Source organism: Macaca nemestrina, chromosome 12 (assembly GCF_043159975.1).
Source record: "Macaca nemestrina isolate mMacNem1 chromosome 12, mMacNem.hap1, whole genome shotgun sequence".
Taxonomy (NCBI): domain Eukaryota; kingdom Metazoa; phylum Chordata; class Mammalia; order Primates; family Cercopithecidae; genus Macaca; species Macaca nemestrina.
This window is the reverse complement of record NC_092136.1, coordinates 115089262-115114502: the sequence shown is the minus strand read 5'-3', so window position 1 is coordinate 115114502 and position 25241 is coordinate 115089262. Positions and strand designations below refer to the sequence as shown.

Below are 25241 nucleotides of genomic sequence, written 5' to 3'. Positions count from 1 at the left end.
GCATTCAATCTATAAAAGGACATCCAAGAATTTGCATTTCTAACAAGCTTCCTCATGATGTGAGGCTGTGGTCCAGGAATGACCATTTGGGGACTGCTGTCCTCTTAAGTGAGTTATATGGTTACCAATAATCAATTTCATTGGTTTACAAACCACCTCAAAGAAAAGACCTGAGAGGGGAGGGGTGGTGAGGAAAGACCTGGACTTTACACCAAAAGATTAAATGAATGTACAGCCATACATTTCAAATCAAAATGTTTATGGCATATATGTATCTTTTCTTATGATTTCCCACCATAAGTCATTCTTTTGGATGAACCCAGTGAACTACCGGTCCCAAATACAGATTAGACAACCTGTATTGTAGGAGTAGTGTTTGTGTTTACAACACAGGTAGGTGTATTCAGTGGTGGAGACCGGGAAACTTTTCCATGATTTTATGAGAGATGAGCACTGGAGCATGTAAAAATACAAGGAATACATACCAAAAGCATTTCCTGTGTGGATAGAGGCAGGGCTAAATGGCTGAGGAACGAAAAGCCAGAACATAAAGGAAATACAACAGCAAGAATGCACTGACCAGGGTTCCCAGATGTGGCATAGCCTGTGTCTTATAGACCAGAAGCCAGAGGCCCAGGAAGACTAGGGCCAGATACTGGTCTAGGCACTGGAGAAAGCACCATGAACAAAACACCCAGGTTCCTTCTGTCTTAGAGGTTAAAGTCACTTCTTTCCTTTCCTTGTGAGAAAAGAGGAAATTTCAGTATTGGTATTGAATTCCTAAAATAGGAAGATGTTATGATTCCTTTTGTTAAAAAATAGGCAAACAGAAAACTATTTCCTGATGTAAGTATGTATATTCAAGAAGGGGAGGGGCATGTGGTAGGTGGGAGGCAGTCTCGTAAACAGTAGTTCGAGAGCAAACGCAGTCTAATGAATGCCTTACATTTTTCTTAATGCTAACGGACTTTTCATTCCTAATATAATGGTTTGCCTGTGTGTGTGTCCCTCCAAAGAGATGGAGAAATACTGTGGTGTCGTTCACTTACCTTCATGGTACCCTTGTTTAGTAAATGGGGTCAGGCAATAGACTCTCCTTTCCCATTCCCACCCCATTCCAACTTGTTCTCATGTGTAGGTGTGGAAAGAAGGATGGTAAGAGAAATCATCATGACTGTCATATAACAGCTGCTGTTTATTGAATCCTTATAATGTCAGACAGCACGTTCATTGTCTCATTTCATCCTCGCATCAGTCACAATGGTTCTTAATATTTCCATTTTTATAGATGACAAAATGGAGGCTTAGGTTAAATAACTTACTCAAGGTCACAAAGCTTATACAAGTTGAAGCAGGATTTGAGCTCCATCTGATTCCACCATCAGAACTCTCATCATTATCACAAACCTTGTACAGGAGCTTTTGTTGTGTTCATGGAAAAACTAGGTCTCTGAAACCTTCATTTTGCAGAGAATGTTTTTCTGTGGTCTTGAGATAGGGTACGCCTGTCCTTGATTGCTACAATAGATGACAGAGATGGAAGTGACTATTTTAGAACTGAATGTGCCATCCATTAGCCCATAGAAAGGAAACATTTTTGAATGTTTGTTTTTTCTAATTGTGGGTGTTAAGTAAAGTGATTGGACAAACAGTTCTCTCCTGCTTGGTAATCTGTTATAAATCAACCTTCAGATGTTAATAAAACAAATCAAGACTGACAAAGGAAGTTCCATTTGTATTTTAAACTCCCAATTCATCAGGGTCTCCTCCTTTAGATCTTCTGTGAGAGTGTCCTTGGTCTTAATGTAGCTGGAAGATAAAATGCAGATAAAAGAGTCATTGTCTCAGAAGAGCATTAATAAAAAATGAATGTTGATCCTAATTGAGTAGTATTTAAACATACGGGGTGGAGGCAGCAGTCTGCAGGGAGCATCTGAGTATGTTAGAATTTGACTCTCGATCTCATCTTCCTCCTCTTATTACAGGGACCTCACCACCCAGCTGCCTTCTGTGAATGTAAACTGTCACAATGGAATCAGAAAAGATATATATAGACATAGTACTATAGCAGATTCTCAGCTCTTTTGCTATCGTTGTTCTTATTTTGAAACAACGTACTACTATTCCTCTATCTTTTCCTAAAAATCTGTTCATAGAATGTTCAATTAACTCATTTTCTGTTCTTCCCTTTTCATTGTTTGCTGTTTCCGTTTACAGTGGTTCCTGATAACTTAGTTTTAAGTTCTCCTTAATTCTGTTATGCTGGATATAGCAGAAAGAACTCGCGATGGTCAAAGGTGAAATAATTTGAACAAAATATTAATAATGATAGTATTGGATTATAAACCAGAGAACAAAATAAATATACATGAGTCCATACTGATATAATTAAATTACTGAATAAAGAAATGGGAGGAAAGAAAAATGTCTTCCTTACAGAAGAATTGCAATTTAAGGAGTGAAAGAAATAAAAATATTACCACTTGAACACTGAAGTAATTTCTACAGACAAGATCCACTAGTGGATGCTAAAATTAACAAGTGAAAGTTTAAGGAGAAACATGATAGTTTCACAGCCTCCAAGTATTTTCCCCCAAATATTTATTAATTCCTCTGGTGGTTTTAACATACACATATATCTACAAATTCTTTAATACTGCTCCCTCTTAGGAGATGGGGCTAAATTCCCCTCCTTGTGAGGATGGGCTGGATGTCAGTGACTCCAATTCCAATTAACTGACTCTGGAAAGGTAAAAGTCTTAATTTTTCAGTGGAAAAACCTGGCATACATCACCTTAACCGGTGGATCAAGGTTAATGTCACCAATAGTAAGACTTTGATGTCATGTACTTCATGATACGATGCAAGGAAGGGGCATGTCACCTCTGTGGCATTCTTCCCCAAATTCATAACCTCAATCTAATCATGTGAAAGCATGAAACAAACCCAGATTGAGGGACAGTCTACAAAATAGTTGACCAGTACTCTTCAAACTGTCAGAATCATGCAGTATTGTACCAACGTTCACCTCTTAGTTTTCATAACGGTACCACAGCTAAATAAGATGTTAACATTAGGAGAAGGTGGATGAAGAAGGCTTTATGATAACTTTCTGCATTATTTTTGCAACTTTTCTGTAAGTCTTTTAAGTATTTCAAAATAAAATGTTTAAAGAAAAAAAAAAAAAAACCCATCAAGGGCATAGAAAAGCTTAGGTGAAGAAACCCTAAAATGAATCCTCATTTATCGACTTATTCGTTTATTGATTCGTTTGTTCATGCACTCATTCATTTGTTCACTCAAGAAGTATTTGTTGCCAGACACAGTACCAACAAAGAAAATAGCAGCCACTATGGCTTTGCAGAGCTTGGTACGCAATGCCTGGTTCAGAGGAGATGTTTGTTCATCACTTGCTTTTACTGTATCACAGCCTGGGGTGGCATGTAGAGGTTTGAACAAGTGCTGAAGCAGGACAAGTGAGGTGCTTATGGAAGCACACAGGAGAGGCACTTAACCTAGTTGTGGGAGACCACAAAAGGCTCCCTGATCAGCCTTTGTAATATGAGTAAGCCTATTGTTTAGTCTTTCATTTAAAGTGTGTTCAGTGTTTTCTATGGGATGAACATACTTGTGACTTAAATTTTGAAGTTGATTTCATCCTTGTAGATTCTAAATGCCTTAGAAGTGAGTGCTTTAAAAGTAAGAATAGCGTAAGTTGTTTATATATATCCATCAAATCCTAGTTGGTAACACAGAGTTTTTATAAGGAGTAAAGGGGTCTCAAATCCCTTTGGGTTAGAATCATTTGTTACTTTGAGTTTTCCTTAGCAGCAAAAAAAAAAAAAAAAAAAAAAAGAAAAAGAAAAAAAAGAAAAGAAAAAGAAAAAAAAAGTGTGACACAAAATGTATACATGCTGCAAATATCTTCGGTGGCTCAGGCCTGTAATCCCAGCAATTTGGGAGGCCGAGGTGGGCAGATCACAAGGTCAGGAGACTGAGACCATCCTGGCTAACATGGTGAAACCCCATCTCTACTAAAACTACAAAAAATTAGCCAGGCGTGGTGGCACGTGTCTGTAATCCCAGCTACTCAAGAGGCTGAGGCAGGAGAATTGCTTGAACCTGGGAAGCAGAGGTTGCAGTGAGCTGAGATCGCACCACTGAACTCCAGCCTGGGTGACAGAGCGAGACTCCGTCTCAAAAAAATAAAAATACTTATTGGAGTGCATGAAATTGTGGATGTTAAAAAGATGTTTTCTAAATAGGCTGTAACCAGAAGAAATATTTTTACAACAGTATTTTCAGTGGAACATTTTCAGAAAAAGAAACTTAGAAACAATGTAAATATATAACAAAAAGGAGACACTGAAATCGTATTCCTATATGACGGACACATAAGACAGTGATTAAAATTATAGAATTTATGTAGATGTGCACATCACACACATACACCCCCTCAACATATGAAAATGAAAAAGGAATACACTAAAATATTAATAATACGTATCTCAGAGTTATGGGATTGTGGGATTTTGTTTATACTGCTTTGTTTTACTTTTTCTACCATGAGTATATAATTTTTATAATTAGAATGAAATTGTCTTGTGTTACTTTTTGAGAGAGGCATTAATTCTAAAAAGTAGTGGTACAGAGGTCCTGGGACTCTTAATGTATGGGTTCAGTAACAGATGTTCTAATTGAAATGAGAATCAGAGCTCAGGAAATCTAGTCTAAGTCCTCCTGTGTAGCTAAATAATAATTTCATATTAGTATTATTTTTGTGTACCGTTTCTCAATATGTTTTTAAATAACTTTTTGATGGTTTTATATAGGAAGAAATACTGTGCCCATCAATGGGTGTACCTTCATGAAATTTAGCCTACCTCATGGTTTCTCTCTTACAGCTTGTAAGTCTCAGGCATTGAGAAGCACTTGGCCTATGTAGCAAGTGGGTAGACTGCATTGCAAATTCCCAAGAAGGTACCTACCAATGGTCTCATTAAAAGCACTTGGAGGTAGGCCAGGCATGGTGGCTCAGGCCTGTAATCCCAGCACTTTGGGAGGCCGAGGCGGGCTGATCACAAGGTCAGAAGATCAAGACCATCCTGGCTAACACAATGAAACTCTGTCTCTACTAAAAGAACACAAAAAATTAGCTGGGGGTGGTGGCGGGCACCTGTAGTCCCAGCTACTCGGGAGGCTGAGGCAGGAGAATGGCATGAACCTGGGAGGCGGAGGTTGCAGTGAGCTGAGATCGTGCCACTGTACTCCAGCCTGGGCAACAGAGCAAGACCCCGTCTCAAAAAAATAAATAAGGCCGGGCGCGGTGGCTCAAGCCTGTAATCCCAGCACTTTGGGAGGCCGAGACGGGCGGATCACGAGGTCAGGAGATCGAGACCATCCTGGGTAACACAGTGAAACCCCGTCTCTACTAAAAATACAAAAACTTAGCCGGGCGAGGTGGCAGGCGCCTGTAGTCCCAGCTACTCGGGAGGCTGAGGCAGGAGAATGGCGTGAACCCGGGAGGCGGAGCTTGCAGTGAGCTGAGATCCGGCCACTGCACTCCAGCCTGGGTGACAGAGCGAGACTCCGTCTCAAAAAAAAAAATAAAAAAATAAAAAAATAAAAAAAAAAATAAAATAAAAAAGCACTTGGAAATCTTTTTCTAAAAATCTATTATGATTCAGTCAACAAGCACAGCCCCTCATCAATCAGTGTTGGTCATTCTCATGTAGCCGTTTGACCTAATGTCTTGTCAGCAACTATACCCCCTCATTATTCTGAAAACTGACCAGGCCTTGGCCATTCAGGCCATCAGGCACAAAGATAGAGGCTCACTGGCCACATATTACCTGATACAGTATGATACAACCATTGAGAGTTCTTTCTGTTACATCCAGCCTACAACCAATATGTATGATGCAACGTATTACCTGATACAAACCAGGGAAGGGAACCATTTTTAGAGTGTTGAGCTCTACCTGTCTTATTCTCTGCACATTGGATCATTAGAGACTGTCCTGAGACTAATCCAGAGAGGTCAATCTAAGCACATTAAAACAGAAGGGTGGCCAGGCATGGTGGCTCACGCCTGTAATCCCAACACTTCGGGAAGCCAAGCTGGGAGGATCTCCGGAGCCCAGGAGTTTGAGACCAGCCTGGGCAACAGAGAGACCCTGTCTCAAATTAAAAGAAAAAAAAATTAGGCATAGTGGCATGTGCCTATAGTCCCAGCTACTCAGGAGGCTGAGGCAGGAGGATTGCTTGAGCCCAGAGAGTTCAAGTCTCCAGTGAGCTATGATAGCAGCTCTGCACTTCAACTGAGGTGACACAGTGAGACGCTGTCAAAAAAAAAACAAAAAACACAAACAGAGTTAAGAGCCATCATCTCAGAGATGGAGACAGGACTGAGCAAAGGAGAGGCTAGAACTAAAGTGAAATGAGGCGGGAAGGGCATACGGCCAGGAGTGACAGAGGAAGGAAACGATGCTGAAGAGTTCAGGATGAGATCTTTAGGTGGCAGGATGTCTGCTTGGACAGTGTTTGGAGGAATACTCCTTCTTTAGCTTCTCTTGGGCTATACTGAACCTTAAGGAGGTAGACTCCTAACAGATAGGTAGAGTCCCTAGCTCTGCTTTGATCTATAGATAAAGCAACTCTTTCCTTTAAAAAATTAAAAAGTTGGCTGGACATGGTGGCTAACGCCTGTAATCCCAGCACTTCAGAAGGCCGAGGCAGGTGGATCACTTGAGCTCAGGAGTTCGGATTGCTTAAACCCGGGAGGCAGAGGTTGCAGTGAGCCAAGATGGCACCACTGCACTCCAGCCTGGGCAGTCGAGCAAGACTCCGTCTCAAAAAAAAAGGAAAAAAAAAAAGTTAAGACTGGGTGTGGTGGCTCACGCCTGTAATTCCAGCACTTTGGGAGGCTGAGGTGGGCAGATCTCTTGAGGCCAGGAGTTTGAGACCAGCCTGGCCAACATTGTGAAACTCTGTCTCCACTAAAACTACAAAAATTAGCTGGGCGTGGTGGCACGCTCATATAGTCCCAGCTACTTGGGAGGCTGAGGTAGGAGAATCGCTTTGAGCCTCGGGGACAGAGGTTGCAGTGAGCCGAGATCACGCCACTGTACTCCAGCGATGGTGACAGATCAAGACTCCATCTAAAAAAAAAAAAGTTGGAAAGTCAACATATTTCTTTTTTTTTTTCCATGTTCTTTAAAAAAAATTAAAAGCTTTCTAGGGCACCTGTGACTACCATTTGTTTTTCTTTATGCTTTGAGCGACAATCATCTAAAAAATAAAAGTGATTGTGCTTCTTATCTTCATTTTCCTCTAAAGTAAGACTCTTCCTATTTGAAAGATGGATGGAGGAAAGGAAAAGTATAGGTAAACTACTATGTCTCCTTAGATTTGAGAGACAGAGGGAGAAAAGGAAACCTTAGCTTTCTTTAGTACTTACCTCCAAAGAACTCAGTTATCTTATTGATCTTGGTAACACGTTATAATAAAAGTAGAGCTTTAGCTTGTTGGTTTTGGATGCCAGTGTCCACGACAAGATTCACCAAAGATGGTTTTGGACTCTGGGCCTGGCTCTAAGCTATAGGGCCCAAATCTTAGACAGTTGAGATCCAACAAAGCTGGGTTCTGGAGTAGGTCGGGAAACAGAGCTGGTGGCAGAGTGCATCTCGGAGTTCCCTCTTTGACCTGTTCACAGGCCTTTCATTGAGTCTTGTTTACCATGCTTTTCTTGTGGTTTGTGACAGATAAGAACCGTATTGATTCCTAGCATCTGCTAGCAGTAACCTTTGAAAGGGCAGGCGATGCATCACCACAGAATTTTATCTATCAATATCGGAGTAATAGAAAGACAGGGATGACATCTAATCACAACACAGCTGGCAGATCATAAATCTGAGCTGATACGGTGCTAGTAATGGGCAGTAGAAAAAAAGGGACATGGATTAACATTCGGATAAAGTCAGGGGGTCGTTTACATGGAAAGGACACAATCTGGCCATGAGAAAAGTCCTCATGGAAATGATCACCCTCAAGGGCCTGAGAAGTTCAGTAACCTGCCCAAGTTTATCCAGTTAGTCAGTGGAAGAGCCCTGCTGTAAGCCTCAGTTTCCTCATCTATAAAATGGGCAAATACTTTGATGGATGGTAGAGGATTCAGTTAGATTATGTATGCCAATTCTCAAAGCTTAGACCCTGGATCAGCAGCGTCAGCATCACCTGTGAGCTTTATTAGGCATGCAGACGCCTGGGCTCCACCTCACACCTGCTGAATTTGAAACCCTGGGAAGGGCCCAGCAGACAGGCCCTCCAGGTGATGCCGATGCATGTGACAACGTTTGAGAACGCAGATGTGTGCCAACCAACCAACAAACACCCTTAAAAGGGTGGCCTGGCATAGAACTAAGGTTCAAAGAAGCAGCATTTAACTACTGCTTTTATTACTATTAATATTACTTGGTCCTGTCATTTATACTAATACTTTACTCTGTGTACAAGCCCTCCATTCTTCATGCTTTTTTCATTCACTGGTGAATTAGTGATAAAAATAAACATTTTATGACAGGTAAACATTTTTGATATTTAAAAGATATCATAGAACTGGATACACAACTCCTATGCTCCTCTGGTTACAATGCTAGAGAATACCAGCATTCTAAAGGTTAAGGTTCTAATGTGTGCTTTGGACATATTTAGTGCTTTTGACATGTCAGGAAGCTTCCAGCCTGGACAGTGAATAGTGCTACAATTTAATAACATAAATGGAGTCTGTCTGATTCTGCAAAGAAACGGCCTTCCTTGGGGCCCAGAATATATAGTTCCTTCTGCAGTTCCACTCACAGTATTTTTAATCATTTCATGTTTTTATTATATCCCAAGTATAAGGTGCTACAAAGAGTCCCTGGTGCTGGCAGTCACTCAAAAATTGGCAAATCTAAAAAGTGAATAGAACAGCAAGTAGCCCATTAGGTTATTTTTTTCTTTATTAAAAAAAAAAAAAAAACTTTTTTAAAAAGAAAAACTACCATGTAACGTTGGAAGGGTTGATTTTGGCATCTTACACATGAAAAGTAGTCGTAATAAAGTTCCTCAATTGTTGGTGCTTGTTCTGCAGAAATTATGGCTGTGCACAACTGTGAGGGCTTAACTGGCTTTCCATGAAGTACGTAATTCACACTCTAAATGTGACAAGCATGACTGCCCATAAACCTAACGACTTTTTTAAGAGACCGAAATTCAGAACGTTGTTGTCTCTGAAGCTGCACTTCAGTAACCCAGCAGAAAACTGTTCAGAGATGTGCTCCCATTGCAGTGAAGGCATCTGGACATACCAGTGGTAAGAACAGCCGACAGCTTTCATGTAAGAACCAGTTTTTTAGAGGAAGGAGTAAGTGTGAACCTATTGCAACTGCCATATGTTAACACAAAGAATAGGAACTAGAACATGGCAGTGGCCATTTTGCTGCTCTCTCTCTCTCCCTGCCCACCTCCAACCAGGAAAAAAGTTTACTAGAAAACGGAAACAAACTGAAGTCCTAGGTATATAAATTTTCAGAGTGATAGGAAAGAACCTCCCCCACACTGAGCCTTTCACGCTGAGGTGAATTCTCTGGTTTCAAGGTAAGTGTTACTTCCTTCTGTGAGCCGCTGCTAACGATGCTGCTGTTAGCCTATGTCCGGATGGCACGAGGCACACTGACTCCAGTGACTGAGAACAGGGCCAGCAGTCCAGGCTGATCCATGGCTCTTCATTAAGAGGCTGTGTGAAATGAAACTGGTGTTTACTTTTTCTTCCCCTGAACATTCTATGAGGCTCATTCCAAGCCTGATTCTTTCTGCCTCAAGCTTAAGACTTTTGCTCTTTCTCTTAAACTTCTGTTTATGCGGTTACCTATATTTTTGCAGCAAATTCTATCTGCTAGCCAGAGTGAAAAGGCCTGTTGTAATGGGTAGGATAGCTTTTATTTTTTTCCTGCCTTCAAATCATATAGCTGAATTTCATCACTTTTATAACAAACCTCTGTAGCTGAAAAGATTCAGTTTTCATTTTGGAACACTTGCTTTCTTTCCCTATTTGCTGTTTTTGTCTTCACTGGCCTAACACTCACAAACACAAAACACACAGTAACAATAAAACCAAATAAGCAAAAATTTAACTAGGGTGCTACAGCTTGTGAACCGACAGACCCACTAAGTGTGAAAGCGCTGGCTAGAAGTAGTCATTTTTGCAACTAAGTGCAAAATAATCTATGCATTGGTCACAGTCAGCTAGCTGCTTTGGGAGAGGATTTTTCATTTGTGCATTGGTTGTTGTTATTTTTCATCTGTGTATAGCTTGTTGTTTGCAACTTAAGGGAGAATGATACATTCAGTTTCCTATTGACTTTATCCATGAGCCACACCAACTTATCTTCATGCAACCTTGAATTTTTAAAAATTTGTTTTTAAACATGTTTATTCCTGGAAACTGGCCTCATTCGGTGGCTAGGATTCGTGATCATCTTAATCCCATGACACACCAAGATTCACCAGTTTCCTCAAAACAAGTTATCTAGGAATATTTCTCTTTCTAGGATCTCCCTTGGTTAAGCTGTTAGTCTTGTGTGAGTGATTAGAATTAATATACTCCAGGCCAGCGCTCCTCAAATTAATATGCATAGGAATTATCTGAGCCTCTTGTTAAAATGCACTTTCTGACTTAGTAGGTCTGGTGTGAGTTTGAGATTCTGCATTTTTAGTAATCTCCCAGGGATTGTCAAAATTGCTGGTCAACAACACTGCATAGCAAAGCTCTGAGGGGACCGACCGGTGGGCAGGTGTCCTAATTATATTTTTGGTACAATTGAGTGCTACTGAAAACCCTCTTGAGTCAGACTGGAAAATGTATGTGTCCTTTGCCTTCTAACTTCTGAAATTAGCTCTTTGCTGGTCTTTCCTTAGAAGGCTGCTAGACATTAAGTGACGTTTATAGAGGCAAGTAATGCTCATTTCTTCCTTTAAAAGGGGAACACTGATGCCAAAGCCCGTGCAGCTGACCTCTGAAGTATTCTCCACTCCTGCTCACTCTCTTTTTCCTTCTCCTGAGTTCTGCTTCCTCCTCTCTATACTCTTTTCCCTGACTCTTATCAGCTCCTGAGCACTCTGTGGCAGTCTCTTCACTGATCCTCCTGACTCCAGCCCTTTTCCTCCTCAGCCTCCCATCCCTCTCTACATAGAAGTTATCTTTCAAAATACAGGTATAATCATTCCCTGGATTAAAATCACTTAATGGCTCCCTATTAATTACAAGATAAAGTGCAAATTCCCTAGCCTGGCATACAATGTCATTCAATATCTGGACCTAATGACCTTTCCAGAAAATGTTCCTTCTCGTCTCTATTCAGAGCACACTGTATTCTTCACATTGTTCCAAATATGCCATGATCCTCCTTTCAGATTTCTCCTCCTCTTTCCCCCTCTCTGGAAGCTGCACCCTCATCCCAACTGAGCTGGTCATCCTTTTCTATGGTACCATAGCGTATTAGTAACTTGTGACTTACAAGTATGTGTTCGTTGTCTCTGTGTGTGTGTGTGTTTGTCTCCCTTGCAGCATTGGGAGCTTCTTAAAGTAGGGCTGTTTTCTCTATTAGCACTCTAGGTCCACTACGAAGGCCCGTTTCTTTCCAAGAGCCTTGTGAAAATCCCCGAGACGTCGACAAGTATTGGCTTCAAAATAAAATATACAATTGGAAATAATTTTGAAAGCAAAAGCCCTTTGAAAATATTAATTCAAAATTATATTTAGTGTGGAATATGGATGCCACTTAATATGTCTTGATGTTATTTGGACAAGTTACTTCAACAAGTGGGAGCTCCTGGCACCTGTGAAGTCTTAAAACAGCCTGTCATTTAGTAACTTTATTCAACAAATATTTATTAACATTTGCCCTCTTAGCCAATACTGTATTATGCTTTCGAGATACAAAGATGATTAAGATAGTGTGACTGCTCTCAAGGAACTAAAAATAATTAAAATAATAATATATATTTTTTGGCACACAGCTTTTGTGTCAAGACAAGCTGTGCGAATATGTGGATTATCCCATTTGCTTCTCAAGATAACCTAGCAAGGGAGGTATTTCATACCCATTTTATGTGTGAGAAATCTGTTAAGAGAGTTTAACTTTGAGTTTACGTTTCCCAAGCTCTGCCTAATAACTGGCAGAGCTAGGATTGAACCCAGATCAAAATCAAATGAACGAAATAACCTTATAAACAAATAATCACAGAACTATCCATGTAATGAGCACTGAGACTGAGACACATATGATTTGTGTGTTAGACATCAAGAAACCTTGACTTGGCATCAGAGCTCTCTTCATGGAGAAAGCTGATGGCTTTGAGCTCAATCCTGCAGGACAAGTAGGAGTTCCTCCATGGTCAGTTTTCCTGCTTTGATGAGTAGATTAGTAATAGGTGGGTTTGATCAAGCAATAAATTAAGAAATTATGTCAGTAACTACTGTTAGTATCAGTTACATATTGATTTGCTTCCTACATTCAAGGGTATATTTTTACCTAAGAATATCTATTAGTGTCATTGTATAGTTATCAAACTGAACCAAATATTATTATTTAATTAAATTTTGTGCAACTTTTCTTTGTTCAGTGTCAAATGAAAGGGGAAAATTATGTCCCGTGATGCCATAGGAGCACACCACTTTAGTGAAGGTTAGGTTTCCAGAGACCCTGAACATCTTAGACACACCCAGGAACTCATTAGGAAGCAGGAAAGGTCTCAACACCCGATAGCTTTCTCAAAGCTCATGCACTTAGTCCTAAAGGCAGGAATTACCTGTGAGATGTGACAGCCAGCATTCGAGGAAAACAGCAGTGGACACGTGCAAGCCTAACAGGCTAAGACTGTTTAGAGCCAGCTTGTCCAACCCACAGCCCACAGGCCGTATACAGCCCAAGACAGCTTTGAATGTGGCCTAATACAAATTAGTAAAGTTTTTTAAAACGTTATGAGATATGTGTGTGTGTGTGTGTGTGTGTGTGTGTTTAACCTTATCAGAGGTCATTAGTGTTAGTGTATTTTATGTGTGACCCAAGAGAGTTCTTTTTCCAGTGTGGCCCAGGGAAGCCAAAAGATTGGACACCCCTGGTTTAGAGGAAGGCCAAGTATTCCCACATATTTCAGTAACTCATGACGTCCTCCCTGTGTAGAAGCATAGAACAGAGAAAATGGGAAGACAGCAAGCTTTTGTGCAATTTGTCATTTATTTCATTAGTCTTAGAGAGAGGTTTAGTTGTATGGAAAGCTGACTTTTGTGGAACACCATATTCCCTCAAGATGTTTGGTATCTGAAATACTGATTTTTTTTAAGGTTTTTCAGGGAGAAGGGTGTATTGCATTACCAGCCTAACACTAGGCACCCTTCACACCCTTTGAATATGGTGATTGCTCTCTGAACTACTTATGGGCTTATACAGAAAGGGAGGAAACCCAGATGATAAGTCGTGTTTTTAATGCTGTAGATTGCAATTCCAAATGTCTGGTCCTCTGCCCTCATCTGCTATTTACCTGATATGTTTCATGCTTGTGATTTTTAATTTACAATTCAATATCAGTGTTTGACAAAGATATTTTAATTTACTCTCTGCTTTTTAGTTAGCCTTAGAATTAAAACAATTATAGCTAAACCTCTGAAATAAAAAAAATTTTCAGCAGATTATGGAAGATCATAAGAAGGTCCTAATAAAATAGAGAGTGCATAGATGGTGATGATGCTGATGAAGAATATGGAAGAGAAGGTCATAGTTCTCTATTTAGCATTTTTGGAGCTTAAATACTTTCATAGGCATTGCTTCACTCAATTCTCATAATAATCCTTTTGGAGAGATAACATCCATTTTAAAATACAGAAACATTCAGAATTTGAGAGTTTTTCCTGTGTTCACCACCAGGAAGCTCAGAACTACAACAAAAATTCCTGTTTTCCAAGTGTGATAGTCTCATTTCTTCTTAGCTGCCCCCTATTAGTGAAAAATAAGTCACACATAATGTATTCTCACTTATCTCTAATTTCAGTGATGATTAATCAGCAACCCACACTTGGATGATACTAATCAAGTTATTGTTATAATGGCACCAGTTTGTATAGTTACTGTGATAATTGTCTGACATAGGCTTTGCACTGGGGAGTCAGCAGGCATAAGAGTAGAATCTGGAATCTCTTTGGTCCACTGACTTCTCTCCATATGCAATTCCTTCATCAAACTCTGGCTTAAAAGAGCTTTCTACCTCTAGTATACGTCTTCCCAGGTTGAAATGGGACCAGCAACTGAAGACAACCAGTTTTAAAAACTAATAATCAAACAAACAAAAAACCACTAGCACTTGCTTTATGATTGACAGATGATAGAGTGAATAACTCAGCAATACGGGCCTTAGTCATAGAGCCCAGTTTTCCAGCTAAGAAATTGTCATTTCATATAATAGTCCAAAGCTACTTGGCTTCCTGGTAGGAGATGTGGGTAAGGTGAATGTTGCAGCGTTATTCAGCATGATGATTATCATGGATTTACAGCTGTTTCTTGAACAAACCATATTACACCACTCACAGAATACACTCTAGAATAAGAATATAAAATAGCTCTCCCCTCCCACTTCCCCATTTTCTGTTTCTGTAATAATGTCAGTTGAAACTGACATTCACTCTGAGTCCATATCTGATGTGTTCCAACTGATATCCTTACTTGCTTGTCCTGTCGGCTCTAAGCTTCAAATTTGGAAGGTTTTCAATGACTCTTGTTGGCAGGAGAAATGAATGAGGAGATGTAGAGAGAGACTGCTATTACAGCCAAATTTCAGCCACATAGACTGTCAATACTAATGAATGCCCTTGAAGCAGGTACTGTAAATGCCGTTAAGTTGGAGTTGAGCTGCCTTTCGAGTTTGGGTCATTTGGCAGAACAGACATCTCCTCTCTAAATACTAAAGACCCTGTTATAGACCTTATTTTATCAGTATCACATATTGGAATGTGCTGGTTGCTGATAGATTGGCTGTTTGGCTTCAGATTCCTTTATATGCTGAGAATGTTACTTTAGTTTTGTTCCTAAGTTATAAAAATGAGATACTATAGATTCATTTCATTACTTCACCTTCCTTCTTTTAGCATCGTAAAGCTTAATGTCCTTTCAGCTACCTCATTAATATAGTGTAACTGTTAATAGCACTCAATCTAGAATTAAACAGACCGAGGTTCAAATATTGGTTCCATTCAGCATATGTAACTCTTAGTTTCCTTGTCTGTGTAATGGGGATGATAATGGGATATTGAACCATATAAGATTGTTGTGAGGTTTAAATGAGATAATATGAAGAAAGGAAAAAAAGAAGCATAGCACCTTGCATAGAAACATTTTAAAAATACATTAGCTATTGTTATCATGCAGATGATTAAAAGAATACCCTCCTCCAGATAGCAGTGAGAGTTTTCTTAATATTAGAAAAATTAATAATAAGTGCTGTGGAAATAAATAATTTGTTTTTCTTGCCTCTATACATATGGAGAATAGCAGCCGCTTTCCTTTTCTTCTCTTTATGTAATAATTATTGTTACCTGTTACAGTCTTATGATTTTAAAAATTTTACACTAGTTGTTAATCTTTTTAACACCCTGGAGGCAAATGTAAAGGGGGAAAAACCCAGCTTTTAGTGAGCTGAAATGAAAAGTGACCCAAGTTTAATTACAGTACCTCTTATCAAAGAGAAAATCATATTAAATTGGGTATTTAAAATTAGGGTATATAAACTAAGGGAAATACACGTTATCTCCATTGAGACTTGAGGATGGGGTTGTAAATAAATGTAATTTAAATAATTTTGTAGAGAATAAACTAGTAAGGCTGGGCACACTGGCTCATGCTTGTAATCCCAGCACTTTGGGAGGCCGAGGCAGGCGGATCACGAGGTCAGGAGATCGAGACCATCCTGGCTAACACGGTGAAACCCCATCTCTACTAAAAATACAAAAATGGGCCAGGTGTGGTGGTGGGCGCCTGTAGTCCCAGCTACTCGGGAGGCTGAGGCAGGAGAATGGCGTGAACCCGGGAGGCAGAGCTTGCAGTGAGCTGAGATCCTGCCACTGCACCCCGGCCTGGGTGACAGAGTGAGACTCTGTCTCAAAAAAAAAAAAGTGTAACTAGTAATGTCAAGTATTGTGAACGGCCTACATCTCTGATATACTTATGACTCAGGGGAATTGAGAAGGATCCATTAACGTAGAAGAGACCACAGTAGGGTCACCCATCCCCATAGCTTTGAAATCCTAAATTTTTCGTTAATTTGGTTAGGGAAAGCCAATGTTATATTTTCTTACAGAATAAAAGCTCACCAGAGGCTGCCGCAGTATATATAATAAGTATATATAATAAGTAGTTTGGCTACTAAGATCTCTTCTGGGGTAAAAGAGAAATCTAAGTTCCCTTAGATTTTATAGGAACAGTAGAACCTAATATTTGTATCTTCCTTTGTGGTTTTCAAATATGTGTTTTGAGTTGTAATCCACTAAACCTTTTGTTTTAGCTGTGAATAGCCTGTGGTTTGGGAAATGTAGATAGTTCTATATTGAATTAAATCAGTCGCTTCCTATTATCCCAGACTTCAGATAACTTTGGGGCCTGTGACCAACACACCAGATGAAGTGAGGGTTTGTGCTTCATCAGCTATCAGCTGCTATTTACACAGTTCATCCCCTTTAAAAGAACGTGAGTTTCCTTCTCAATAGTCCATGCTTGTCGACAGTGGAATTTTGTATGACTGGTTTTCACTCTAGAAAGCAGTCATTTAATATTTCCTCAAGTATAATATCATATTATAAGTTCATTAGCAAAGTGGTTGATACAGAAGATCAACAATTGACCTTCAGCACAACTCCATTTTGTCTAAAAGAAACTTCGTATGTTTTGAAATGCTGGAATACCACCCAGCTTTGAATTGCTACTAAAGCAGCTCAATCTAAAACTATTCTTCTTTTTTTTTTTTGCCATAAACGAGCATCACAGAATCAAATCCATTGAGAAGAAACTGCTTGCTTTGCCAACACAATTAGTTTTATAAGAAGCCTCTGCCTTCAGATTGTTCTTCTCCAAAGTCCACGTTTGTTGGATGGCTGCAGTTATTTTTTAATTAATATTTTTTTAAGAGCCCCCCCTTCTCCCAAGAGCCTCTAAGCAGATTTAGCAGGCTTAAAATGACTCTTCCACAAGGTGATTTCAATGCCGTCTCACAAACAAATGGAACAGTGGCTCTTCTACTTTGGGGGCTCTGTTTCTCTCTCTCTCTCTTTTAATTCTCATAAAACCTGTCCACTGGAGAGAATTTTTCTTCAGGGTTAGCCTATCTTCCCTCCAAAAAAGATGCTATCTTGCTTATGAACGAAAAGGCCATGCAACCTATCCAGCTATGAAAAAGAGTGACAGAAAAAAAAAAAAAAAGTCTCTGGTTTTCACCTTCCAGTGTGAAAAGCAAAAGGATTCAATGATTATTATTATCTTTTATGGTTTATTTTTATATTCCTGTTTCTTTTATTGCCGTTAGCTTCTTTGATAAGTGAATTTTAATGGAAAAGCGAATTCAGATCTTCAAGTTTAGCGGATGGGTGTCACTCCACATAAACATTCTCTAGAGGGAATTGCACCTCTCCTTTTATGGGATCAGACAGCTCAGACCTTAAGCGTCAGAATTGCTTGGCCCTTTTAGTGGTGTGGGCCCTGATTAAAAAGTCATATTGAGCTCAGTCTTTAAAGGAAAGGCAGCTAATGTGATGGTTGAAATTGAAATAGTACAGGCAGGGATGCTACAACTACTTTCTTTTGTCACAGCCTTCCTTGAAAAGAGTTTTCACCCATCTAATCAATGTTTTCTTTCAGAAGAGATACCCATCCTGTATGTAAATACAAGTTGGACTGTGCTTGACCTCCGTTCTTCAGCCTTAATGTCAAAAACCAATACACACAAAGGTAGAAATGGTTTGATGCATATTAGTCTTTAAAATCAAGACTCTGGTCGCCTTTGGTTCGGCATGGTATAAGATCATTCTCTTGGGACAGAAAAGCAAAAAGAACTCTTCTTGCAGCTGACGTTAAAGAATTTCATGGGGACAAAAGAAACTTTACATAATTCTTTCCAATAACTTTTTTCCTACTTTATATAATTCTTTCCAATAACTTTTTAAAATCCTGGCTACTTTCCAGTGTGTTAAGTTGAGGGTAGAATTGTTGAAAATCTATTCACTAGATAGGTTTTGTTGGCCTTACAGCTGTGGAAAACCCAGTCTGGGGACTCTGAAGGAGAAATCTTGCTGTACTGTTTCAGAGCTGCCTCTCCCCAAAGGAACTTCAGAATATAAGGGACACTAGGAGACATGAGGGTTGAGAAAATGGGTCTTTGTGTTATTTGGTGTGGTTGATGTTGAGTTAGACCCTGAGCGGAATGCATTGTGGTGAGCCACCACCCTAAGCATCAGTATTCTTGACCATTCTCCCTTCATGTGCATTTTGGACTTAAAGGTGAAATTCCGTCTTTAACCCCCTTGTGGTTGTCTGAACAATGATTAATGAACTAGATGTGATTCCCTGCAGACCTTTCAAAGGATGGATGAAGGATGGAATTTCAGCCTTTTTTTAAAACCAGGCCTTTTGCTTAATACTGCTTTTAAAATTAATGTCCTCTTTTGAATGCCAAGAAAACAAAAGGAATTTCTCACAAGTGTGTGCAGCTTGACACAATAGACCTTAATTGGTGTCAAGGAGATGTTAGGATGAATGGGAAAATGCCCGATAAGACTGAAAAGTGGAACCTTGTTATGAGCTGTCATTTCAACGTGTATTTAAACTATAGCAAAACTGAAACATATTTGCCATATAGATCATAATGACTCCAAAGAAGCCATTATACTCTATTATGTAATTACATAATCAAAGCATGCATAGTAATCAGCTTTTGAAATTCAATGCTAATCAAACATACCTATAGTATGTGTTTAAGCGAAAATAGAGAACGTTAATTTGCCATTAGTCAACTAAACAAGAATGTGTATACAGAATATTCCTGAATAGCTTAATGTTGTGTCAGACGATATTTTTTGTTTTGTATTCAGGGGAAATCAACAATTTTAATTGAAGAAAAAACCAGCACAGAGGAGGATTACTCTTTAACTTGCCATTCAAAAATTTGCCTCACCTTTTACTGATTACAAAAGGAGATTAAATTAAATAAAATATTTTTTCCTTTCATAAGCTCAAGTGACACAACAGTAATTATATAGCAGAAGATTCTTTTGAGATCCTGACCATCTCCATGCCATAGGATACAGTGTTCTAAATTCTACATAAAATAAAGCTTTCAAAACAACAACAACAACAACAGAAGCCTTTGAATATATATTGCTTTTGTAATTAGCAATAAATCGAAGGTGTTATCCAGAATGAATCAAGAATAGAAATATCTTGTTGACTTGGTCAGGAGGTCTGGCGTCTACTCGTGGCTGGGCCTCATGCTTGCCATATGATTTCAGGCCTATCTCCTCCCTGGATCTAAAGTGAGAGAGTTGATCTCCAAGTTTCTTTCTACTCAGTTCTATTGATTCCGGATTCCATAGGGTTCTATAAAAAACAAGGTGATACAGATGAAGTGTTTGGGTCAATGTCACATGTTCTTGTTCACTCCATTATTTGTTGAGTTGGTTTAGTTTATTTTTTCTCTAAGCCTGTGGACTGTATGGTTGGCATTCATAATTATTTTCACCATTAAGTAGACAGTCCTTGGAGCAGACAATCAACATATTTGACTTAACTGTTTGGTGTAACAAAACATGGAGAGGATCAAAAAGGTTAAGAGGGGCTTTGTAAACAGCAGACAGATTGATTGCTTTTGATTTTAGATAAATACTAAAGTATTCATGCCGGTTGAAATTTGCCTGTCTCAGAAATAAAGAATGGCATTTGTCTTGAAGAGGTCACATCCTTTACCTTAAATCTACAGTTGACGAGCCCCTTTCTTCGGACACTGGTTCTCACTGTCTCTTGTCTGCACATTGGATGCCTAAAAATGTTACTGTAATATTTAAATAGAACTAAATTCTTTCATCAAACGCTTTCGTGGCTTGAACTTCGAATAATTTATTTTCAAATTACTTTTACTGTAATTCTTATTAATTCAAATAGGTTTCTGATTTGATATAAAACTCTGTAAATGCAGGGAACAGTTTAATGAATTGAAAGATAGGATTGAGTCTTTTAAAGGAAATGTACAAAATATGCTGACAATAATTGCTTAGATAGAAATCAAATCTTAATGGCTTTGTTAATGATTTGTAGTGAACACTGTGTTTACGTTGACTTGGGGGAACATATGTAGTTAGAAAGATTTTTCCCTCTGGGTTTCAGCAGAATCTTAATTTTTTTCATTCTTTTCCTGAAACGTACTCAACTCTGTACTAGCTCTCAGAAACGTTAGCAGGAATTGCAAGTGCCTCTACTAGTGATGGTTTTTTTTTTGGGTAGGGATTAGAGGTTCTGCTTCCAAGTTGGGCACATCCTGAACAGGGTTGTAAAAATAGTAGCCAACAGAAATGAGCATAATTGACAAGGCATTTGAAGCTTAAAGTCAGCGAAGGCTCACACTTCTACAGAAAATAAGATTTCCAAAACGTGCTTCTTTGAAAATTTCAAACCTAGGAGGGTAGGAATTTATTAATAACCCAAGCCTTTCATTTGTGTAAAATTTCAAGAACTATAGTGGAGTTTTTAAAGTAATAACTTACTACATTGATCATCAGCAGGATTTTTTTTAACAATCTATAGTTTTGGTTTGACTCCTATTTAGACGACATGACTGTGCTGATTTAATGTTAGGTTCAGTCTTCCATAGAGCAGAAGGTTTTCCTAATATGATTAGTTTTCCTAATATGATTTTGCTACTAAAGGAGTAGGTCAAGGGACTTTATTTGCTCTTTCTCTGGGCAAACTGTCTTCCCTTTGAAGAGTTGCCGGTGCTCCTTCTCTATGTCAGTAACAGTTTACGTAGTTGCCATAGTATAAACTCAATTCTGTTTTAACTATGACTTGCCCTTTTGTTATAGTCTTGACTAGAGAGACTCCCCCGGTGTAAATGAAGTGCTTTATTTATGAACAGCCAGGCAGCGGGGGCGAGAGCTCGTGGTGCTGGCAAAAGGCCGCCATGCACTGGTAATAAAGGCTTTCTCTAGGGGCAGAGTGCCGAGCACTGAAAGAAGGAAGCAGTAGTAAACAAGGTGTTTTACATTCAGAACAGTTTCTCTCTCATCTTAAAGTGTGTAATTGTGTTCTGGATAAAATATGGAAATAAAAAAATCAGAAGTTGCTCATAGGCAAACAGCCCTCTTTAAAAACAAGTACACTTTCCAAGGCAGAGCCAGTGTGAACCTTGGCATCAAAGCCTGATGCTGGCTGGTAAAAAGTGCAAGCTGTATGGGCTGGAGAATCTGATAGAACCCGGTTCAAGAACCAGCTTGGCCACTTAGCTGAACGACATCAGGCAGCTTATTTAAATCTCTCTGTCTCAGGTTTTTCATCTCTAAAGCAGGGATACTGAAAACTCCAGGAGTTTGAGAGAGAAAAGTATGTAAAGCATCCTGCACAGTGCCCAGCCCTGGATAAACATTTGTTCCCTTCCCCATGTCTCGTTTAAGATTTACCCTGTCACCTCCCTACAGTGGCCATATTGCTGACTGAATAGATTCCAATCCAGGCAAGTGTTTTATGTAATGTCACTGAAATGGAGTTTATAACAAAACGAGGTTTTAGAAAGGAATCTGTAAATTAGGTTAATCGAAGATTGAATTAGTAGGGGATTTATGTGTCCGCTGCACCCCCACCCCAACAACTCTGCTGTCATGGTCATTACTAATCATAAAAATACATTTTATTTTTCTTTAGACGATAAGCTTTCTCTTCATTGTGAGGAACGCCCTAACAACTTGTAGTTTACTACAGGAGGCTTGCTTGTAAGCGAATGGGGCTCTCCAGTGCCATAGTTTTGTTTTTAGGAATTGTCTGGCAAATCAGGGAGTTATAGGGAATATAGTTGCTGATACAAATAAAAATCCAGTTTGATTTTGTCTTCTAAATCTCACCCATATACACCGATTAGCAGTCAAAAATGTCTATACATGCCAGATATTGTTCCACCCTTAAAATAAATTACCTTCCTGTTAACAGCCTTATTTAATGGCTACACTATATTGTACCTATTTGTTTTCTTTTGCCCAGAACATGTGCTGTTTCTGCCTTGACATTATATCTGCTAATTGAGTTGTAGAAAATCAGAAAGGTTTTAAAAATGGATTCTTGAAGAAGGGCACCAAAGTTGCTTATTTGTACCCTTCTGCTACACATCAAATTGTGTTTTGTAGCAACCTAATTGTCATGATATCTATTTCAAGGGGAAATTTATCAAGTCACAGTGCACCCTTCTGTTTGGAAGAAATATTTGAGGATGTGAGCAGAAATTATTTTTACATAAAGGCTTCAGGCAGTTAAGAGTACTGACATACATACCGTATTTTCGTCACTGTCATTCACTTCCTTTGCCTCAAATAAATAGGTCATTATTATTCCTTTGCAGCCATCTTATGGCACCTTAAAGCGTGGAGCTCTGTTTAACATAACTGCCGTCCGGCTGACCCATATAATTTATTGGTGATTTTTACAGAATGACATCCTTGGGCCACCACCATCAGCCAAGGCCCTTTGATCTCTTTCAGCAAAATATTTCATGATCACTTATAATTTTTTGGCATTAGTATTATAACCGTGTTAACATAGCTAGGAACTGGCATTTCCTGAGACACTGGATTTTAGGTTAGCCTCAGCGATTTTAGAAAATAATACAGTCATGATGATGATACCACCGTAGATTTGCAGAGCGCAGGATGTGCTGGAGCACAGCAAGGGCAAACGTTTGCAGATGGAAAAATTTTACCTGAATGATTCACTCAGTAGTGACACGTTAAAATGGTTTGGCCTTAGAGTACTTAATTATAAGTGATAATTAAGAATGTTTAAATTTTCCTAGAAAACAAACAAAACCTCACTCTGATTTATTGTTGTCATTGCTTAAAAGACAAAATCATGGACAACACGCCTCTTTTCCCATCCCCTTTATACATGTTTTGTAGCCTTAATGTGAATGTAGTATGCTACTCTCAGAATATACTAGCCTTAGGATTTCAATAAAGAGCTAAAATTAAAGCATACAGTTATTTCCACAGGAACTATTCTGTTAAAGCATAATTGAATTGCAACTTGCTTTAAGTCCCAGTGGCTGCAAGATAGTAGTCAGGATTTGTAAGGCCTTGGTTTATATTGAAGGGATTAATGTCTGTCACCAGGCTGTTCCACATGTACCTTTTGTAAACTGAAGATTATTTGTGTTGCTAATATACTTCCTTTGATAGAAGAAATCCCTCCCATAACCCAGTAAGACCCCGTTTGGTATTCTACTCTGCTCAAAGCAAGTCCTATGCCTTAAGACAGATACAGCACTTGAATCACACAATTAAATTTTTTCTTAATTTTAGTAGATTGCGTGTTACCTGAGGCTGTGAGAGTGGTGGCTTTTCTGTACACGCTTTTGTCAGGGCCAGCAAAACCACCTTGAAAAGCTTGCTTGATTGGTAGAAATTTTCTTCTCCTTGTTCTTTTCTCCAATCTGGAAATAAACTTTCTCTCTCCAGCTGGGTTCTGAATTCTGTGTTTGTCACAGTAATCCACCAAGGAAAAAAAAAACATCCGTTCATTTTTTTTCTGATCACCTTTTCTCTTTGTTGTTATTCTGTAACACTGTTCTGCGTGCTAAGCTTCCACTGCTGAATCAAGCTATGGGGAATTGACCCTCTCACTCACCACAAGCCCTGTGGGCCTGCGTTCTCACACCCGGGTTAATTCCCTGGATCATAGAGCTCGAGGTGGGGTTTCATTTTGGTCTGCTCCTCAAGCACCAGAAATTTTTGTTTATCTGTGGTTCTAATAATTTTTTTTCCTTATCCTTTTAGTTTCCTCTTTTCTAATCCTCTGCCAGGGGCTGGTCTATTTCTAGGTGGATTTGGCTTAGAGCCATCTTAGCCACCCCTCTCACACTTTCCCAGTGTGTCCTAGCAAAGAAAAAAAAAAAGGATCCTTCAACAGAAATATGATAGCAGGTGGAAACCTTCCATTGATTCTAATTGCATCTCTATTTATACTGTCTCAGATTTTCTTTAGATGAGTATTTATCTTTGACCTTTGTTTCGTTATGTGGGAACATTTTTTTAAAGGAGCAAATAATCTGCCCTGAGTTGGTTTAAAACAGCTACATAGGGAGGTCCTTGAGAGCAGGAGCCTTTATTCTTGGATCCACACCACTCCCAATACGTAATGGCTTAATAAATCTTTGTATTTGATGTCTAGAGAAATGATGATGATGATGATGATAGCAGCAGCTGCCATTTATTCAGTTTTATGAGAAACTAGACACAGTGCTAAATACTTTATATTTATTATCCGTTTTCATCCCCCTGTCAGCCCTGTGGGATAGCTTTTAATTACTATCCCCATTTTTCAGATGAGAAACTGGCTCAGGGAGTTTAATTAATTTTCCAGAGATCACACAGCTAAAAAGCAGTCTCTCTCCCCTTCCCAGTTGATCTTTACATCTAATGCCTATGCCACACTTTTTGTTCTGTAAGTAGGGATAAGGTATCGGTTTTCACCCACATTGCAGCTTCTTAAAGGCTAGGACAGCATATACTTCTGTATCTCCTACTATGCCAGGTGCGACATGGAACACTGGACAATTACTTCATCCTTTGGTTCTGAATTGAACTCACTTCTCCTCCTACCTGTGCTGTAGATCATTTAGGACATTTATGAGGTGGCCCGGCTGCTGTCACTAATCTCAGAAGCAACAAACTAGGGCAGATCTAGAGATAAGCCTTATATATCAGTGAATCTGAAAGCCTGGACTTTTTGACATGTTCTGAGGGAGATTTTCTAAATGGCTGGCAGGGGGTGGGGGGTGAGCTGCAGATAGGGGTGTCCATTCAGAGATGCCTGGGGCTTTGGGTGAGTCATGAAGGTGTGAGTTTCAGAGAACAGAGTAACAAACTCCGAACCCTAAGCCTTCCCAGGATTTTATTGAGATCCCAAAGAGTCAGT

At 39.2% G+C, this 25241-nt stretch overlaps 1 protein-coding gene and 1 long non-coding RNA gene across 14 annotated transcripts in view; one reads left to right on the top strand and one right to left on the bottom strand.

The window, feature by feature from the left end:
* Positions 1-25241, top strand: part of LOC105476461 (cell adhesion molecule 1) — a 338295-nt gene that overhangs the window by 240615 nt on the left and 72439 nt on the right. The window lies entirely within an intron of this gene.
* Positions 1048-24198, bottom strand: LOC105476458 (uncharacterized). The gene is made up of 3 exons (XR_984100.3): positions 23642-24198; positions 1904-2021; positions 1048-1809 (listed from the first exon to the last, which is right to left on the bottom strand). It is a non-coding gene; the product is annotated as an uncharacterized lncRNA (long non-coding RNA).